The sequence below is a fragment of the Mus musculus genome, chromosome 3 (assembly GCF_000001635.26).
Source record: "Mus musculus strain C57BL/6J chromosome 3, GRCm38.p6 C57BL/6J".
Taxonomy (NCBI): Eukaryota; Metazoa; Chordata; class Mammalia; order Rodentia; family Muridae; genus Mus; species Mus musculus.
In genome coordinates this window covers 110,142,814-110,157,199 of record NC_000069.6, presented here as the reverse complement: position 1 = coordinate 110,157,199, position 14,386 = coordinate 110,142,814, and the positions used below count along the sequence as shown (strand labels likewise).

General features: G+C 41.7%; 1 protein-coding gene across 11 annotated transcripts in view; it reads left to right on the top strand.

Annotated features, from left to right (window-relative positions):
* The first annotated feature begins 7,227 nt into the window (after positions 1-7,227).
* Ntng1 (netrin G1) overlaps positions 7,228-14,386 on the top strand; it is a 369,923-nt gene continuing 362,764 nt past the window's right edge. For 6 of the 11 annotated variants that reach the window (XR_001783784.2, XM_011240295.3, XM_011240294.3 and 3 more), the window contains exon 1: positions 7,228-14,300. The gene's annotated coding sequence lies outside the window, so the exon portion shown is untranslated. The remainder of the gene's footprint in view (positions 14,301-14,386) is intronic. The other 5 variants (NM_001163349.1, NM_001163348.1, NM_030699.2 and 2 more) reach the window with 1 other exon arrangement.

Below are 14,386 nucleotides of genomic sequence, written 5' to 3'. Positions count from 1 at the left end.
TGGGAAATTGCTTATCACGCAAGCATGGGGACAGGAGTTAGAATTCTTAGCACTCACATGAATTCTTAGCACTCACGTGAGTACCAAGTAAAGATAATGACCTTCCTGTTATCCGTTCTTGTGGGCAGTAGACATGGAATATCTCAGGAACAAGTTGGCAAGATTAGCTGAACCGGCAAGCTCTGGATTTAAATAAGAGACCTTGCCCCAATATATAAGATGAAGAGCAACTCCAGAAAAGTGCACACCACCAACGCCAAACTTTCCTAGAATACTTGAGGCTCTGTGTTCTATTCCTGGCATGGCATAAACTAAATATTATGGTGTACAACTTTAATTTCAGCACTTGAGAGATTAAAAAAAAAAAAAAAGCAGGGAGAGTTAGAGGTTCCAGGTCATCCTTGGATACAGAGCAATTTCTAGACTAGCCTGGGCTAAATAATACATTCTCTTTGAAAACTAAAAGATAGATAGATAGATAGATAGATAGATAGATAGATAGATAGATAGATAGATAGATAGATAGGAAGGAAGGAAGGAAGGAAGGAAGGAAGGAAGGAAGGAAGGAAGGAAGGAAGGAAGGAAGGAAGGGGGGGGGTCAGGCATCCAGGCATGGTGGCCTGTAACGGGCCTTTAACTCCAGCACTCAGGAGGCAGAGCTTGGTGAGTTTACCAAGAGCTGATATGATAATGTTCTGGTATCCATCTGTTATTTCTAGCTATTCTTTTACTTTTTCTTGTTATATAATTAACTCATTCAAAGCCAAACTGTGGCTTATTGTTGGTCACTCTCTGGACACACTGAACAGAAGCTGGGTTCCAAACCATAGCTTCCCATTCTCCTAATAAAGACATATCATAGCACGAGAAGCCCCGCCCACATTCACTCTGTCTGAACTAATAAAGACATATCATAGCACAAGAAGCCCCGCCCACATTCACTTGGTCTGTATTCGTATCTAACTGTGAAACAAGGAGCAGAGTTGTAATCTGCTGCACTTGTAAACATATACTTTTATGATACTGTAAATAAGAAATGAGATTCTTTTTTTCTCAGACGGATGCTTCATATGCATACCATGTCTTTTCCAGAGATGCTCAAGGCAATCAAGGTAAGTTATAAATCAAACTGTCTTTCCAAATGAAATAGTTTTTCTTATTATTTGTGTCTATTGCAGGAATGTGGTAAAAAAAATATTGCTCGACTGTTCCATATTTACTTTTGAAGGAGTCCAGGAAGTTTGCTTATGTTCATACCACAATGAAAATTATGCTTCAATGTTTTAGACAGGACCTCACTATAAGCCCAGGTAGCCTTTTAAGGGCTGATGTATCAGGGATGAACCACTCTGTGGCTATATTGTCTTCATACATCTAGGAATCTTTCAATCTAGCAGATGTAATCAGTTGTGTCACACGACCACTCTTTTCTTATCCATTGGTAAACCTGGGGACAGTGGTGGCACATGAACATGATGGTGTGCATTTTAAGCTTCATTCCCAATTCAACCTCATTTCTGCTGTTTTTTTGTAGAAGTCATATTTTGTGTGCATCTTATAAATGGCTTAAAATCCATGATGGCTGATGATAGTGGGACAGATCAAAATCTAAAATGAGAGAAAAAAACCCCAAAATTGCAAAAATGAAATTTCCAGATAAAATTAATGATCTTAATAAGCACATTAATACAAGCCAACATCATAAATTAAAAAAAAATGCTATTCTTCATGTTCATACTTACTTGTGGTTGTGCCTGCACACATGTGTGTCTCTCTCTGTATGTGTGTATATGTATATGTATATGTATATGTATATGTATATGTATATGTATATGTATATGTATATGTATATGTACATGTACATGTATATGTACATGTATATGTACATGTATATGTGTATATATGTGGTTTTGAGTCTTTTAGAAATATTTAATTTTCTTTAAAATGAAATAGTTGTCTGTAGGATGGGTATATCATATGTCTCCAAGGCCTAAATTTGATTATGCCTTAAGGAATGATACAAACAAGAATTTGAAAGGTGACTTTCTATAGATATCTATCGATGTTTAACATCAGTCCCTTCATCTCTATCCACACTGACTTCTTCTAGGCGGACTCTTTGTCTCCTGCTTTCCTTCATAAGAACATCACCCGTGTCTCCCTCTGTGAGCCCAGCTCAAGTTCTGTCATAAGCCTTTGCTCAGTGTCTTCCTCTCTGTGATGGCCACACTGACCATTCGTTTACATCTGAAATTCATATCAAATTCCACTGTCCTTTCCTGCTTCCCTCACTTGCGTATGTACTTCTTTTGGAGATGTAATAAGTAGTTTATTTACTGTGTGTGATGTTGTTCCTATCCTTTGCCCCCCATCTGCGGCGTGAGCTCCCTTAGTTGATTCCTTCTCACCCATCAATAAACTTCAACTTCCCAGAACACATCATATACGATGCGTTCAGCTCACATTCATTTTAAATGAGTGACAACTCTGTGTACATTGAACAGTTGATTAAAAGTGGAAATATTCGGGCTTTCATGAGGCTGTTTTTATTGTCATTATCTTAAGAAGAATATTTAGCCAGGTAGTGGCGCTGCATGTCTTTAATCCCAGAAGTTGGGAGGAAGAGGCAGGCAGATCTCTGAGTTCAAGACCAACCTGCACAGAGAGTTCCAAGACAGCCACAGCTAAGCCAAGAAAGTCTGTCTCAGAAATGGGGGAGCATAAGAAGAGGCTATTCAGCTTAAAATTATTTTGCTGCAAAGTATTGTTTTAAGGAGAAGAATTTTTATTATTAATTACTTATTTACCTTACATTCCCATTGCAGCTTCCCCTTCCTCTTCTCCTCCCAGTCCCACTCTCTCCCCTCCCCTTGTATTCACCCCTCATCCTTTTTTCCTCAGAAAAGAGGAGGCCTCCATGGGTATTAACCAGCCTTGGCATATCAAATTGCAGGAAAACTAGGCTCATCTTCTATTGAGGCTGGACAAGGCAGCCCAATGATGAGAAAGGGATCCAAAGGCAGGGAGTGTAGTCAGAGACAGCCCCTGCTCCTGCTGTTAAAGAGAACTACAAGAAGACCCAGCTTTATAACTATTACATATGTGCTCTACCCATGTATGTTGGTGGTTCAGACCCTGTGAGCCCCTATGGGCCCAGAGTAATTGATTCTGTAGGTTTTCTTGGGGTATCCTTGACCCCCCTGACTTCTTCAATTCTTCCTCCCCCTCCTCCCCAGGATTTCCCATGTTCTCCTTAATATTTGACTGTGGGTCTCTGAATCTGTTTCTTTATTGGTTGCTGGGTGAAGCTTCTCTGATGACAGTTATGCTACGTTCCTGTCTGCAAATATAGCAGAATGTCATTAGTAGTGTCTGGAGTGATCTCTTTTTCATGGCATGGGTCTCAAGCTGGGCCAGTCATTGGTTGGCCATTCCCTTAATTTCTGGTTCATCTTTCACCCCTGTACTTCTTTCAGGCAGGAAAAATTGTGGTTCTAAGGTTCTGTGGCTCCATTGATGTCCCAATCCTTCCACTGGAAGTTTTACCTGCTTACAAGAAATAGCTATTTCAGACTCCATACCCCCATCACTAGGGGTCTTAGCCAGGGTCACCCTCGTGCATTCCCAGGAGTTTCCACTGTCCTAGGGTTCTAGCTTCTATAAGTAATTTTTATGAGAAATCTCAGTATTATCTCATTGTCCTAGCATCTGATGTCTCTTTACTTTGATTCTTTAAGACTATTTCTTCCATGAAAATTCAAAGATAATTTATTTTCTGTGCAGATTTATAAATATATTTCCATGAGTTTCATTCAGAGTTATTGTGAAATGTTATCTACTATACTGGCATGTGTCAAAGACCAGAGTTCAAATTCTTGACTCATGGCCTTACAGAGAGGGGTATGTACAGCCTTGGTTTATGGGTTTAAGCATTCTCAGCCCAATGTCTTCAGCTGTAACAGGAATAATGGGAATTCCACTTGGAAGTTCACTTCATCTATATTATCTCCTGGATACATTTCCACTTCCTCACTGGGAAAATCAAGAAGCATGGTTCTTCTATTTGCTTATTTAATTTTTCAAACGCAGGCCACCCATGTTCTAACATAATCTTTAGTTGCAACCACTCTGAAGTTCACCTACAGTAGCCTCCTATAGCTGGCCATCACCAGCCCCTCTGAATTTGCCCTGGCTCCTGGTGAACTCCCTACCTGATTTGCCTTCCAACCTTAGAACAGCTACCTCCCTGTCCCACAGGCTTCAGGGAAATAATATCAATCTGAGAACATTTGTTCTCAATAAGTTTCATGCTTACACTACGTGATGTTTGTCTTCAAGTAAAATACAAGTTCTTTTGTATAGACATTATATCTGATACTTCTGGATCTATTTTTCAGAGTACTTGATACACTGTTTGCATAATAGATGACCTAAAATGTTTGTTAAGAAAATTAATACATGTCAGGATTAAAGTCAGCATTAATAGGAGGTTTGGTAGCAGAATGTGTCAAATAAAACATAGCAAATATTGCAAAGCATTGGGTTTATTTTTGTTTGTTTGTTTGTTTAACCAAATATCACATTTAATCCTCGCAAGAGTTTCACAAGATTCTCCACTTCATTCCCATTATTTCTGTTTAGCAGCTGAGAAAAATGGGGCTGAGGAAGGTTAAGCCAGTGAACTAAGGCTGTACCTCTACAAAGCCTTGCACCAGGAGCTTAAATGTTGGCTCTTCGACACTTGCCTGTATATATACATTTTACAATACCTTTAATTTCAAAAATGAAAATATATTTATAAATGTACACATATTAAAAACACACATACTTCTAGAGAGTTTACTAATGTTTTCGTGTGAAAGGCTTTGGAGGGTCTGACCTATGTGTAAGTCTGCGAACAGTAAACTAACTACATGGCCATTTTGCATACACATATTATTTAATGCTGGTAGGAAGTCTGATAACCACTGACTGATTTGGAAAAACTCAACCAGAATAAAATGTTCAAAAGCTTCTAATACCTCCTGACTGGATCTTCTGGTAGTTTTCAAGGACCTGTATTTACTAGTGTAGGAATACATTTCTAGCAGAGATTATGGTAGCTTATAGCTAATACATATATTCTAGAAACCGGGCCTCAGTGAGCATAGCTACAAATTAACTGTCTTATGTGGCAAATGCCTTATTTCTCTCTGCCTTAAAAATGTGATCTCAAAGTCCTTGGCCTTTATTTTAACTAATCTTTCTGGGAATCAAACTTATATCCCACTTAATTCTAATATATAGAAATTTATATACAGCTTTCACAAATCAGAGATTCTATCCATTATCCAAAAATATGATGACTAGATTTCTTTCTTACCTTAAACTTCATTTAAATTAATCCCTACCTCAAAGCAAGACTCAAAATATAAGAGTGTGAAGCATAGTTTAAGCTTGAGCCACCCAGACTTCATTGTGTTTCAGCAGGAATCCCCCAAGTGGATGCTGATTCGGTGGCTGTGGGAAGAGCCCAGCTACCTGCTTCATAACAGGTCCTCCAGAGGCCGGGAACCTGCGGACTGCCTTTGATTCATCAAACCCAAGCCCTTATTTTATAATTGAGAGAGGTAAGAAGTGAAAATGACTCACATAACAGAGTCAGACAACACAGGCTGGAGCTCCCTCGTTTACTTCTATTTTTCTATCTGCTTTTTCTATCATGTTGGAATTTCTGAGAAAAATTCCTCTTGAAATATGTCTATCTCTTTCCCTGTCTTTCTGTTGGTCTGTCTGTCTGTCTAGGAGATTTCAAGCTAAACTTCTTATGTCTCTCTGTCATTTTTTCTGTTGGAAGTAAAAAGTTTATACTTCTAAATATTTTAAGGAGTCTTGAATATCCAGCTTTCTTTGCCTATCAGTTTTTCAGAGTTATTGTAAGATCCTAACAGCAGTGTGTGTGTGTGTGTGTGTGTGTGTGTGTGTGTGTGCATGTGTGTATGCATGTGCTTGTGTGTGTGTATGCACGTGTGTGTCTGTATGTGTGTGCATGCCTGTGCATGTGCTTATGTGTGTGTGTATGTGTGTGTGAATGTATGTGTGCATGTGTGTATATGTGCCTGTGGGTGTGTGTATGTGTGTGTATGTGTATGTGCATGTGCCTGTGTGTGTGTCTGAGTGTGCTGCTGTACCATAACTGACACTCTAGCACTCTCTTGTTGCAGACTCACCCTTTGTGGTGGTAGCCACCGATATAATTTTATCACTGACAAAACAAGTGATTCCAAAGTCTGATTTTTCATAGCTATCAAGAAAAACTCAAGTAAATGTAAATGTGGAAGGCAGTGGGAGTATGTGAGGAGGGCAGGTAAAAAATATAAAAGATGATTCAGTTTTTATTCCAGTGCCAGTATGTATAGCTCCCAACCTTTAGGTCAGAAACTATGTAAGAGCCTAATTAACTTTCTGCCACAAAAGAGAAAAAGAATTCTGCAATCTTTTTTTTTTATTTATTTTAAAGAAACAGGGGTTGCTATCATTAATCAATTAATCACCATTTCCTTCCACAACAAATGACTTCTACTTTTCTTTTTTTATGTCTTATTTTCTGGATTTTCATATTTTCTTCTTTTGTTTCAATGAACAGGTTTTTAAGAAATTACTGGTTTGTTTTGTTTTTGTTTTTGTCAAGGTCTCACTACGTATCCCTGGCTAGTCTGGAATTTTCTATGTAGGCCAGACTGGCCTCAAAATCTTTGAGATCTGCTTGCCTCTGCCTCCTGAGTACTCGCACTAGAAGCATGCTCCACAACGACGGGCTAATAGTGGTTTTTAATACGAAGTCGGAATGAAACACAGTTACTTAGGATGGCAAATATGCAAAGCAGGGCCGAGTGGGCAGGACCTGGTCATTTTGTCTATGGCTTAACTGAAGACTGGGGCTATGCACGATTCAATTGTCTATTATCTATCATGCTACACCTGGACCTTACCTTCCTAGCTCCTAGTCTGTTCTTCGTTCTATTGCTGCCACTTTTTCAGAAAAATCCAACTAATTTTATTTAGTAAGAACCTAAGCACACAACTCCACTAGGAAGCCACATTGACCGCTTTTAAAAACATAAGAAAAGCACATGATGTGCTCTAAAAGCAAATATAGGATAAATAAGATTATTTAATGGTTAAAATCATTCTGTTCTCAATGCTTTGTAAAAATCTTTTATTATTTAATTTTATTTTACACCCCAGATTTTATTTCCCTCCTGGTCAACTCTCCAAGTGTTCCACATACCATACCTCCTCCCCACACCCCTGCCTCCATGAGGATGTCCCCAGCACCCAGCACCTAACCCACCAGACCTCTAAACTACCTGGGGCCTCAGTCTAGAACTGAGTGGGAGGTATTTGGTCACGTTAGGTTGGAACATATGAAGTTCCCATTTTTAGATCACTAATAGAAAATTGTATCCATATTTATGGGCCTTGATGCAAATGACCTAAGATGCCTTGTTTCCTTGCTATTTTTCTCTATTGTCTTCCGTGATTGTCTCAGGTTTTTGTTGTTAAAATGATTACAAGTGTTCACCACAAGGGCTACCTTTATGTGTTGTAAGCTGTAGTCATAACAAACTACTTGCATATCCCCAAATATTTTCTCTCAGATTACATTCCTGGCTTTCCTATCCTTGGTTCTTGATCTCCATGAATCCTTATATTCTTCTGGGTGTTAATGGGTAACTATTTATCCTCTGTGGTACACTGTGTGAATCACTCAGTCTATCTAGCTTTGTCCTGTATGCCCAAGAAAGATCTTTGAGCTCCTTTGTTTCTTGTTCCGTTCCTGTGGCAATGTGCTGTTGTCTGTTCACATGTTTTCTTTACTAAACACGTAAGCCACACAAGAGGCTGCCATTGTAATCTTACATCCGGTTCAGTCTCTAGTACAGAGTAGACGTCAAATTCATGTCTGAGGAAGACGAATGAGACCAGGGGAAGAGAACAGGAAATACATTCTATGAGATCATAGGAATCCGACGCTTATGTTATTTTCTATAGGATTTCAGAGTTCAGAGAACTGACAATTGGGTGTCTTGCTGGCTTATTGAAATAAGAAGGCTCCATAATGCCTCTGCTCTCAGTCCTTTGCCTTACAAATGGAGGCAGGATTTAAGAGACTTAGTCATTTTCTCAGCAGTGGGAACCTTATTGCAAAGGAAGATGGCAGGCAGCCCACTAGGAAGTAAAGACCACTTGGCATGAATCGGCCTTACTCACCAGCAGCCAGCAGCCAGCTCCCACCCACTGCTTCCATTCAGGTTGAAGGCTGGCGCAGTGGAGGTGCACCAAAAGCAGTGAGCAGGATGGCTGGAGACCGGCAAACCTCGAACTGAACCCGGAAATAAGAAACAAGAGAAGGAGGAACACTTGTCTGGATGACGACGTACACCTCCAACCAGTCTGCCCTGTTATCCCAGCTTTCTCCTCTGTAGCTGCGTAGTCCCAGCCCAGATCACGGATAATCTCAATGCAGTGGTCCATGATTGCACTGTGTTCCATATTCACAAGGTAGCTCACAAAGGCATGATAGTGCACTGCACTGCATCCTTGTGGTAGAGTTGTCTGTGTACTTTTTCCCCACTTTGGTTATGGAATGAGTCTCTGGGTTTCATAGTTCAGTGATTCCTCCTTTAAGTTATTTCTAGTCATATTAACACTGCTCGTCACCGGTAGTTCTCCAACTCTTCTTCCAAGGTGATTTCTGAACACTGATTGAGTTTGGTATTTACTTCAGTACCCAGGAATGTTCCAGAAATGACTGTGAGTTCCTTCAAAGTTCACTGAATAGGATGACTGACATTAGGATGGGGTTGATGGAGAGATCTCTGAGATAGGCAAAAGAAGTTATTCAGCTATCATCTATACATTTTCCTTCTTGATTATATAAAATTGCTTTTCTGTTGCTGTTGTTGCTAGTGTTGTAGATTAACTGAAAGTATGAAGATTTCCTTCAAGGAAATGTTCACCAGCTTCTGACTTTTGACAACGAATGTTCTCAGCCAATATATGAAATTAATGATGGGCTCTCATCTTTTTTTAAAGAAATAGGTTAATGGCTTTTGGCTGGCAAACTAGACATAATGAAAGAGTTCTCACGATCTTACTTAGTTTGCCGAGACCATAGCATGATCCATACCTGCTGGTGGCATGCTTGACTTATACACTTTGAAGAAAAATAAACTTTAAAAAAAATCATTACAACAAAGAAGGAAAGAAAGGGGGGGGAGCAAAGAAGAAGTAAAGGACAAAAAGCAGGTGGTGGCATCTTAGGATGTCTTGGTCTCGACAAATTAACTTGTTGAGTTACAATGTCTGGTGTCATATATTATTAATTAAGGAATAATTGCTATTGGCTTTATATGGATGAGAGAGGGCAAACAAATATACAAACACTTTAAAAACCCTTCTAGTGCTCTCAAACAAGAATGGCTATGATTGATGGAATATGTGACTAAAACCCATCTTTTTGAACTATTGTGCTTTTGCTTAAAATAAATCCAATGCCATAGTTTTTGAAGTTAAAAATTTTATTATTTCCAAATTCTTGTATATTATAACGCACATGCTTGCCGGGGATTATGTTCCTTGCATCAGCCACTAGCCATCAATGAGTGGTTTATACCATCAGCTTAGTCTCTGTGTTTCAGCATCAGTATCCTGTAAGTGTGTGAAGTTTCTTTTATTTTTATAAAACACTTCCTTTGGTCTGTCATCAGCCCTGAGAGAAATTAAAGGAGATTTTTGTTTTGTTTTGTTTTTTTGGTTTGGTTTGGTTTGGTTTGGTTTTTTGATGTACATCTTTAAAACACAGCTTCCCTGGGTACATCTACAACACTATAGCAGGGCAATGCCAGAATATACTAATGAGAGAGCCTGGGTCAGACATTTAGAGCTTGCTTGAGGTTTGAATGTCAAAATATTGAAGCATTTAAAACTTTAGGTAAAAGAACTTCAAAACCTGTCAAAATGAGACTGCTAATGGCTCTGTAACAAAACATGCCCGAGAACCTGGGGACGCCAGGAAAGAAACAAAGGCTTGATAACTGCTGGGCAGATATTTATACTGGACACAAGCAGCAGCTGTGATTATACATGCTATTACATATTATATTATGTACTATGACATAGAACATAATTATTTAGATAGACTTTACCCCAAGTAACCGACTGAGTTTTCCTGTCCACTCCTATAAAATGTTTAAATTCTAATCCCACCTTGATGGTGTGATGGGTGGCCTTTGGAGGTGGAGCTTTGAAGAGGTTACTAGGTCACAAGTGTAGACCTCTTATTAGTGAAATTAACTCATTTATTAAAGGGACTCTAGAGATCATTAGTCCTCCTCCCACTATATGACAATTCAAAGACTGAGGTATCTACAACATACAAAGGGACTCTAACTAGATCCCAACTATTCTGCCACTCCAATCTCGTTTGTCCTCCAGACAAGTGAAAATTATTATTATTATTATTATTATTATTATTATTATCATTAATTATTCCACTAACTATGGAATTTCTTTTACAGCCTCCAGCATTCCCTGACACCCCTGATTTGTATATTTCTATAACCAAGTCCTAATTTAATAGGTGGAGACTAGTTCCCATTATTCAAGTGAGTTCAGTAAAACCCAAGAGTGGCCAAAATTAGTTGACACCAGCAATGAACATTTATCTTATGCCCATTTTTTTATCTGGTGCTATACAGTAGTTATAAAAAGACATGTGTCTTCTTGGACCAGGTACCTTGCAAATCTGCCATCACTAGCAGTTTGGCACACTGGAGTTACAAGTCTTCACACACCCTGCCAACTCTCTAAAGTGATTTTGGGAAGCTAAGAACCTAGAAAAATGAGCAACAGTTAGAGATCTAACAGGATTACAAATAAATGGATATCTAAATTGAAGAAGAATGAGGGCCTCGTGGAAACCAGCCAGAGAGCCAAAGCCAGACAGCAGAGAGATCAAACTGTTTGCCTCTAAAAGAAGAGAGGAAAAGGAGAGTTGAAAGGCTAAATAAAAACAGAAAAGCATTCTGTCCAAAGAAAGCTAAATATACAGATGTGTGTGTGTGTGTTCACTTCTAAAGGCAAAAGTAAAGTATGCCCTATATTATTTTCCATGAGGTCAACGAAATAACTCAAGTAAGTTTCTGATTGGCTCTTAGCACATACGAATATGAAAGGATATATTCAGGAAAGCAAGTTTAATTTGTGCATGCATTAGTTCATGGATACACAGTTTTGGTTTGTCACATCCACCCAAAGTTCTGCTTTGGAAAATCAAGAGAAAATATACCACCGCCGAGAACCATAATTCTCCCCCCTTCTACTCCCATTGCAGGACAGGAGGACGCAAGACTGGAGGAGAACCGAATTGGGGATTTACAAAGCCTCTGCGAAGTCTGATGTGCTTCCCAGAGTTCAGACCTAAGTGTTCAGTTAGTTGTTTTCTGAGTCTCTGCAAAGGTCAGGCACGTGGTTGAGTGAAAACCCAGCTTTGGAAGATCTGTTTCCATGGAAGACATGAAGTCTCTCCAGTAGATCTATGTGGGGCCCATTGTCTGCTTCAAGGAGTAGTGAGATGTCTACAAGTCACAAAAGACTTCTCAACAGAACCCAGAATCCTGGGAATGGGGACATGAATCAGAAAAAAAAAAAAAAAAAAAAAAGGGAGGGGTTAGCTGTAGGGCTAACGTTTCAGAGATCCCAGTATATCTGGGGAGGGCATTCTTCTTTTCTGTATAAATCTGTTTTCATTGTGCTGGAGAAATACTTGCATCAGCTGATGTTGAGACTCAGAACTCACAAAGGGCTCTCCTGGCCTGATTGCAAAGGGCAGTGAGGAGAAGAAAAGCTCATAGCTGTCAGTGGTCCAGGGTCCAGGCCAAGGCAAGTAAGAGGTGAGATGGCCACTGTGGATGCTATATCAGGTCCTTCTGGCAGAGCCTGTCAGTGCTCTGGGACCAGAGAGGGAGGGTGAGTGGGTGGGTGGGTTGGAGAATGGACAGTATTTCCACAGTATCAATATGCTTTGATCTTGGAGGAGACAAGCTAGAGGCAGAGCCAGCAATGGCTGCGGGTTTGCCAGCAGCTTCATCCCCTAAGGGTGAGATTCCATTCTTAAAATTTCAGGGTCAAAGAACAAAGAGAAAGGAACGGAGAGGGGAAAACTCAGGCTCCAGCCCTGGGAAGAACACTGGGAGCATTCCCTGTCTTCTCAGGTGTTGAAGGAAGGCCAAGGTGTTGGACAGGTCCTGGTGGTTGGAATCCCTCTTCCTTTCCAGGCCTCAATTTAGTAGCCTTCTGGCCGCACACCCTCTCTGCCAACATCACTCAATCCCAGCCATTGCTGGAAAATGTCCCTGCCTCTTTTAGTTGCTTGCCTTCACTTTGGGGTATTTAGCTAGTGACCCGATGCTCACAGGTACCCATTTCTGACCCTTTGTTTTACACTGAGTGAACACCTCTACTCCAGTGTCCCTAACACACACACACACACACACACACACACACACACACACACACACACACACACACACACGAGCCCCTTGTCATCTTACCCCCACCAGCCTGAGAAGCATCTTGTCAGTTCCTCCCTCAAATCCTTGAACCACAGAGACAGGTTGCTGTCAAATCCAATCACAATCAGGTGTTAGTCAAGACAGCTCCTTACATGGCTTCTTCTCTTTGCTGTATAGGAAGATCCCAGGTTGGGGAGTGCCATTAAGATGCCTATGTCTTTTCCTCATTACAATGTCCTTTTTCTAATTAACATCTCTCCCTTCCTATGTAAGTCGGATTGGTTTGCAGTTCACATTAGAAAGTAGCTAGGGGGAATCTTAGGAGAGTCTGAGACGTATTAATGGGAGAAGGAAGCCCTGGGGCCAGGTGGCTTTTGTCTGTCATGGGGAAAAACAAGGATGCAGTTGATGCAGAGCTCCTACTTGGACTTCAACTTTTTAAAGTGGGATAGGTTTCACACCACGGAGGTCCGAAGCTCTGGCTCTGCAAACTAATTCCAAGTTAAAAAATACCACCCACCTTGCTCCCAGTTAGGGTGAAGAGGGTGCGCTCCGTTGTGTGCGGGGAGGTAATGCAAGAGCAGAGGGGAGGGGGCAGAAGTAGAGGGTAAAGGGGGAGCCAGTAGCAACCGTGCTTCTGAGTATCAACAAAGATAAGGCTGTGTGTGGTCTTGTCCTAGTAGCTGGAGGTCCCTGCTCAGTGGCAGCGGTGGTGGCCAGAGCAGCAGCAGTAGAAGCAGCGAGCGGGACGGAGTTAGGACCGCTCGGAGCGCCCAGGTCTCGAGGTAGTGTAAGGTTTTTTTGCAATCCTTCCACTCGCTGGCAGTTGCAGAAGATCTGCTTTTTAAGTGAGAAGAACACGCCACCCCTCCGAGGGCTGCGGCTTCCTGGGGCTGTTTCGTCGCTCGTCGCTTTGCGGGCCCCTGGCGCTCACTCTCTAATTCGTCCGCGCCCCTAAGTTTGCCGAGAGCTGGCTGCGGGCTGGGAGCAGGGTCCCGGCCGGGCGCCGCGGGCGGGGGCTGGGTAGCGGCGAACCGCAATCCCGAAGCATCTTGGGGCCATGTATATTTCATCAAACGGACTTTGGGTGCGTCGCGTCTCGCAGCCATCAACGCTATGTTCAGTGACATTTCTGACTTGAGTGGAGGAATGCGCGAAGAAAACCGGGGCGAAATTGCTTCGAGAGGATCTTCTTGGCGCCAAGGCTAATTGTCCTGATTTATGTCGCTTCTGACAAAAAAGAAAAAAAAAAAGACCTAACGTCTTCATCTGAAATAAAATGAAAGCGGTGCCAAGCGGGATAGAGCCGCCTGGCTGCTGGTTCTGATCCCCTGGGATCCAGGGGGGGAAAATCGTTCTGCAGCTTAAAAGAAAAGAAAGGAATAGAAACAGAGAAGAGAGAGAGAGAGAGAGAGAAAAAAAACCCACAGTAAAAGTTTAAGGCGAGAAGTGGTGGCGGCGGCGGCGGCGGCGCGGGGAAGCTGCGAGCGGAGAAGGTTGCCGAGACCTCGGAAGGCGGCGATTTGGTTCCTAATCCCACTGTATTTTTGGAGGGAGAGGCACCTTTCTCATCCTCCCTTCCTCTCCGCCCACCCCTCTCCCTCCCCCTCATCTACCTGTCAAAGTCACTGATCTTTTGCATTTTGGAAGAGGACGTCAACGGGAAGGAATTCCCCCTGTCAGGGTCCCGGCTCCGAGAGGGGGCGACGCGCGACAAGGCTGCCCCAGGGGCAAGAGACCAAGGTAACCCGGGCGGGGGACTCCGGGCGCCGGGTGCTATGGGGTCTGGGGTTGTGGACTCCTCCTTCCCGCCGCCAACAGGGTGCTTG